This window comes from Cebus imitator, unplaced genomic scaffold (assembly GCF_001604975.1).
Source record: "Cebus imitator isolate Cc_AM_T3 unplaced genomic scaffold, Cebus_imitator-1.0 Scaffold141, whole genome shotgun sequence".
Lineage (NCBI taxonomy): Eukaryota > Metazoa > Chordata > Mammalia > Primates > Cebidae > Cebus > Cebus imitator.
Window position 1 is genome coordinate 200,713 of NW_016107456.1, and position 7,262 is coordinate 207,974.

At 36.8% G+C, this 7,262-nt stretch overlaps 1 pseudogene across 1 annotated transcript; it reads right to left on the reverse strand.

Annotated features, from left to right (window-relative positions):
• Positions 1-6,079: 6,079 nt before the first annotated feature.
• LOC108313695 lies at positions 6,080-6,729 on the reverse strand (annotated as a pseudogene). The gene has a single exon (XR_001829189.1). The product of XR_001829189.1 is annotated as a 40S ribosomal protein S10-like (transcript).
• Positions 6,730-7,262: the final 533 nt, after the last annotated feature.

Sequence of the window (7,262 nt, forward strand, 5' to 3'; positions counted from 1 at the left end):
ACAGCCAACAATGATCATATCCCTGAACCATTGATCATTCATAGACTTCTCCAGGACACATCCAATTTCTGTGATGCGCTACATGCTTACGACTTGATATGTGTGTCTAGATTGAGATTTTCCTGCCTACTGAGCACAGCTGGAATACTGTCGAGCAATCACATCATCATTCTCCAGTGCAAAAGAAAATCCCACCAAGGAATCAGGGGAAGGAAGGTCATCTTTCTTTCATATCTTGAAATTTTTTTTCTAATGCATTCCAAACATTAAATGACCTAATGAAGAGATGATGCAGAAACCAAAGGAAATGTTTAATAAAAATATTTTTACAAGAAAATGTAAGCTATAAAAATTTCTAATACGTTGTATAAAAATATTTCCCTAAAATATTGAGTGAAGTATCTGTAGTAGTACCGTGTTTATTACATAGGATATGGAAAATAAACACTATTTCTGCATTGTTAGGAATAAATTGGGAGTTGTTATTTCAGAAATTTTTAATTCCAGATTTGGAAGTTCAAGGACTTGCAGCTGACATCTATTATACCTCTGCTGCCAAATGCATAATATAATTCCCTGTGTTCCAATTAGATGCATTTGCAAATAATGTAAAGTGTGTTTGAAGGACAAGAAGAAAAAATATATTTTTAAATTTAATAAGTAAAATCTAAACAAAATATGAAGGACAAAAATGTCACCAATAATTTTATTTTTAAAATGTTACAAGTATTTATCCTAAATAATTAAACATTTTGTACTGAAAATGCAAATATTTTCTCTAAATTATATGTATTTGTGATAGTAAGTCAATGTAAGAGAATAACTGCCCATATTAAATTACATCTAATGCTAAAATAATTTGATATCTGTTTATATACTTATCAAAGTTAATCTTCTTTTAAGAAAATGTACTCATGAATAGTCATTCTAAAGTAGATTGGCTTACCATTTTAATTTGAGAGTGTAGATTAAAAAATTGGAGATGAAAGAGGAATAAGAAGGATTCACTGAAGAGAGGAAAATCAAAGCAGACGAAATGGAAAGACATAATGGAAGATTGTGCTTGGAAAGGTGAGTGTTAGGTAAGATCCTGTGCAGAAATTGTTGGGCTGATCTGACTTAGATTTTACAAATTAGGTTACTTCATTTAAAGTAACAGAAAGGAAGGCAAACTATGGTTTATGAGGGAAGATCCAGGCTGTTGAGTAGACAGCTTGCTTGGTTACAGAGGAAGTTCTCTCTGGAATCTTCCCTTCTTCTCCTTCAGGGAAATTAAAAGGAAGTCACCAATTGGAGCCTGAAAATTGGGAGATGTTGGGAATTTACGAACAAAGAACAAGATGAAGATGGGAAAGCCTTCTAGGCAAGTGAGAAAGGAGTTGACTCAGAATATGTAGTTTTAGAAACTTACATTGAGAAGCACTTATAGTTTGATCCTACAGTAAATGACACATAAATATTTAACAGGCACGGGCATGGCTTTAGTGTTCTTGATATGACACCCCACATTCCCCTTGTCTTTAGGGATTCAGGGTAAACACTTTTTTTTTTTTTTTTTTACAAATAGTAGGCAATTTTACTATATGTCGCAATATTTGAGAGTAATATTCTGGTCCAAATTCAGCAGAAAGTGTATAGATCATCCATTGTAACAATTACATGTGGCAGCCTGTCAAACCACCTCAAAACTTTGTGGTTTAAAGAAACATCCATTCATTTAGTTCCAAATCCCATGGACTGGTAAGTGAGGCTGAGTTCCATTGGACGACTCTCTGGCCAGTCTCTGGACAGCTGCTGATCAGTGAAACACTTTGCATGGGGAGCCTGGCTGGCTGCTGGGGGGCTTGAGAGCTACTGTGCCATGTGATTCTCTTCTTGGAGCAGGCTGACCCAGCTTCTCTGCAAGGCAACGTTTCAGGTACCCCAAGGGCAACAAAAGAGGAATCTGAAAGACCTTTACAAGTTTAGGCTTGGGGCTTGTACAATATCAGTTCTGCCATATACCACTGTGGCCGCTTTTATAAGCCATCACACCTGTTACTTAATATTATAATATCTTGTTTCTCATTTGCCAAGATCCCACTTATGGAAAAGTGCTATCAGCTTTGTCTTCAGAACATATCCTACATCTGACCACTTCCTTCTGTTCCTCTGCTATCATCTTGTTCTCAGTAACCATCTCCCATTCCTGGGATTATTGCAACGATTCCTCATGGACCCCCTTGCCATCTCCCACTTTAATCTGTTCCCAACCAAGTGGCTGGTGATTATGATCACTAACTACTCTTTCAGCACAAAACTCTCCAATACCCTAATACCTTCACTCAGAACAATAGCTTACAATCTTTACAGTGACTTTAATTTCAAACATGATCTGTACCACCTCTCCATGGACTCTTTCATATCTCAGAATATATTACCTATTATAATTAATCTCACTCTGCTCTTGTCTTCCTTGGCCTTTCTCAAATATGCCAGGTAAACCCCCACCCCCTCACATACCTACATACGTGACATATTTAAGGAATGATATAATACAGAGATAAGATGAATGAATAAAAGGCAGAAAACAAATTAGAAAAAATATTTCAAGTGGAAGAAGTAATTTTAAAAAATCATTAAATATCTGCCTGTGTAAGCAGAAATATGTGGCTGTGTAATTTTTATTTCATCTCCTAAATATCCACATGGTTTCTTTTCCCTCAGGTCTCTTTAAATGTCACTGTCTCAGCCTGGCCTTCCCTGACCATCTTATTTTTAATTCTACCACTTGATCCTGCCTTTTTGCCTACCCTGGCCTAGTTATTATGTGGAGACAATGTTACAAATATTTTATGCATACAAAGTCAGTAATTCACATAAGACAATGATGAAGAATGTGCTATTCTATTGTCCATTTTACAGGTAAAGCAATTGAGGAGGCATATAGTAAAGCATCTTAGCTGAGGTTATGCTGTTATTGACTGACAAAGCCGTGGTACAAATGTAAAGTCATCTGGATACACAGCCAGCTTTCTTTACCAGTTTTTTATTTCATTGAATTAGTACATGCTTACCATGGTGCATGGTTTAGCACTGTCACACTTTATGAGGCAGGTACTCTTGCTAACGTGATTTTACAGAAGAAAAAGTGGACACGTAGATGGTTTAAAGTACGCTTTCAAGGTCACTCTCTGTGGAGCCAGGACTCAAACCCTATCAGTCTTATGACAAAACTCATATTCCAGCTGTCTATGCCACAGTTTGCTCCATGATCTGATCCTACAGTCCCCTACATCCTTTCAGATTTAATTTTAGGCTCTATAATACGCTCCACTCTGACATAAAACATGATATATAAAGGTTTTGTTCTTCTATTTGAAACACTTTTTCTAATTACTTTGTTTCTGTCTTTTATTCATACGTTGTATTTCTGCATTATATCAGTCCTTAAATACTTCAACCAGGTAAAATGGCCTTCCTATGTATACTATATATCATATCGATTTAAAAATCATTCTTAATTGTCTATTTCTCTCTATCTCTTCCTGAAGGAAACAGAGATCCCAAACCATGTCTAGGTTATCATTGTAGCTCCAGGATTTTACAGTGCTAATCACATACTAGGGGGTAGATTTTTTGGAAATAATAAAAAATAGACACATTTTTAAAATAGCAGTATGTGAATTAAATGCAAAATTAATGAATTAATTTTGTGCAAGTACAAGAAGACAAATATTAAGTACAATGACTTTTTTTCCCATTTCACAAAAAAAAATGTACGATTTCTTAAAACTTGATAGAACAAATGTAAGTAAATCTTCCCAAGTCAATCCTGAGAGGTGAGGCGGGAGGGCTGCCTTGTTTGTCCCTTTAGGCAAGTCTTGAAGCATTTAGTGCTATGGAGAATTTTGACCAATACTCTCTGCTACAGAGGAAAGATCACTGCATTGTCAAAACATTGAAGGGATTATGGATTTGCCGTTAATTAACTGTATGATCGTAATGGACATGGGTTATTTTACTTGGCCTAATTCCTTCACCTATAAATTGAAGTTTACGGTAGGTGATGGTTGGTACCCACTTCAGACCTAAATTTCTTTGTACAATGAATAATTAATAAGTGCAAATTAATTCTGTTCCTTCCTCATGTATATCCTCCCCAGTGTATATGTATATTTGACATAGGTCATCCACAAGCTGTGCTATCTCTCTCTCTCTCTCTCTCTCTCTCTCTCTCTCTCACACACACACACACACACACACACACACACACATACACACACAAATAGAAGCAGGAAACATAATTGAGCTGCAGCAGGGTCCAATGGAGTCTAAGCTTCAAGGATAAGTTGAAAAAGGTTGGTATCGGAAGCCGCGTCTGAGACCCTAACTCAATACACGAGCAGGCAGAATAGAGCCCTCAAGATATCTGGAAAAAAAGAAACAGGAATTCAAACTTGGCTTGGGTACTGAATGTTTGGGAGGTTTACAGCTATTTTGTGGCTAAATATTTCTATATCTCAAGCCTAAGTAGAAATATCCTCGGTGACCTTAGAGCAGAAGTGTAGCCTTGTAGGGTTTCTTGGTGTGGAGTTTGACAGCAGTGGCTGGCCTCTCCTAGAACTGAAATGGCCTCCCTGATGTGAATGAAAGACTTGCCCTCCCCTTTGGACTTGGAAAGCTGTGATGTGTTTGCCCCGAATGTTTCAGTGGCTGGAGACTAATAGGTTAATTAGTTTTGCCAATTCCTGAAACAGTATTTTTCCTGCTTTTTTTCTCTTTCTACCTAAGTCTTTGACTTATCACTCAGTCCTCATTATCTTAAATCAGATTATCATTACCAATTTGGTGAAACCCTGTCTCTACTAAAAATACAAAAATTAGCTGAGGGTGGTGGTGCGCACCTGTAATCCCAGCTACTCAGGAGGCGGAAGCAGGAACATCGCTTGCACCTGGAGGTAGAGGTTGCGGTGAGCTGAGATCACGTCATTGCATTCCAACCTGGGTGACAGAGCAAAACTCTGTCTCCAAAAACAAAAAATGAAAACAAACAAACAAAAAATAGCTTTCTAATTTTTGAAACACTAAGAGAAGAATGATACCAAATTATTGTTTTATTTTTAGTGTTTGTGATTACAAATGATGTTGAGTATGTCTTCATGTGTTCATTACATTTTTAAAAATTTCCTCTCTGTAAATTGTGTGAGGTAGGCAAGCATTTTTATTTTTTATATAGTTTATTCCATCTTCTGCTAAGTGATCTCATCTTTTCTCCCCTTATTCATGATGCCTAATTTAATGCATATTGAGTCTGTCTCTGAGATTTCCATTTTGCCTCATTGGTCTATTTCTCTATTATTGTGAAAACACCACATTATTTTTATTACTATGACATTAAAATGTCTTACTAACTACTAAGGAAAGATGCCCTCTCTTTTCTTTTTTTTTTAAAAAGCTGACATAGTAAATATTTTTAGTAGTTCATATAAATGTTATAATGTTTAGCAAATCACTCAAGAAAGTTTCTGGATCTTTATTGATAATCAGTTTATTTTTTAGGTTACCTTATGGAGTGTGGGTTTCTATAATATTACATCAATCATATAAAGCGTGATTGACAAGAATCTGTATGCTGCCACTTGGTCCAGTCTTCCAGTTGTTTCATTCCTCTTTTAAGTTGCTGTTGTTGCTGAGAATATATTAATTTTAGTTACTTTTGCTAATTATCTGTTGCTGTTAAAAAGCAATTATTTTATAGATTGATCATTACATTTGTAAATTTCTTATTTTTATTAAATTTCTAGGATTTTTGTCAGTTATTTTTCTTTTGCTTATCTCCCAGGCTGATGACAAAATCATCTTCAGTGACACTCCCATTATATACTAATGATAACACCTCCCTTAAAATCTTTTTACCTCCAGCACAGAGAAGGCCGGGAACTGTTTCTGTGCACATGGTGAGAAGCCATGGCCAATGTCATGGATCATATATCTAAGTAAGAAAAGGAGCACAGGCATTTGATAACAAGAAGCTTTGCTGCAGCTGCTTTCTCTAACATAAATGATGCTTTTATTTTATTTATTTATTTTTTTTTTATTTTTAGCTGTAAGTTTATTCACTGCAAAATAATCCTCTCCAATTTTACTGAGGTGGCTGACCACGTCCACGACCAAATCCGCCCCTAAACTGGAATTCAGTTGCTGACCCAGCCCCCGCCTCGGCTTCTTGTCGGCACCAGGTGGCACAGCACTCCGTCTGTAGGTATCTCTGTCAGCTTCCCCTCTGGTGAGTCTTGCAGGTCTCTCACCTTCCTGACCTTTAGGCCGAGGCCTGCCTGTCTCTGGACGGCTGCGGAGTAGGGTGGCAGGCACGATCTCTGGGGGCAGATGGAGGTAATCACGGAGATACTGGATACCCTCATTGGTAAGGTACCAGTAGAAATGTCTCCAGGCAAACTGTTCCTTTACGTAGCCTCGGGACTTGAGACACTGCATGGCCTTCATGACATGAAGGTTGGGCACGTTCTTGTCTGCTAGCTCCGGGTGCTTAGGCATGTGGACATCCTTCTTGGCCACCATGACTCCCTCCTTAAAAAGGAGCTCATAAATGGCAATCCGGTTCTTCTTAGGCATCAACATCGCGGCGGCTGCAGGGTCCGGGGCCGCGGCTGGAAAGGAAACAGCATGCGCGGCGCTGTGTCTCTTCCGGGCGATGCTTTTATTTTTTAACATTGTTTATCACCTAGTAAACAGTAATGTACATAGATGTTTCTTAATAATTCTTTTTAAAAGATTCATATCTTGAATGAAGAATGAGTTCCCAAATTTCATGCTGTATTATCAACCTAATGAAAAATCAAAGGAAGAATCCAGAATTTGTTTATTTATTCAAAAATGTAAGATTAGCATTTTGCTGGGTCATAACAGAATTGCTAAAATTTGATACTTTTATTTTATGTTCATTACCCAAACCTTACTTTCTATTAAGTAAAAAGTCATGATTTACCATGTAATGTTACTTAATATTAAAAACAATTGAATATAATAATAATCTACCAATGTATATATTCTATTAGAGTCTCTATGAATTCACATTTGTGGATTTTGTATTAAAAAGTAAAATAATGCAAAATTGTGACGTCTTATTGAAAAAATGAAAAAATCAGATGAAACAAGATGTATGACTGCAGAGCAACTTTGCTGATCTTGTTCTCCTTTAGTAACATTAGCAAATTACAGTGGCCTGTTCTCTGTAACATTTATGTAAACCTGTAGGCCAC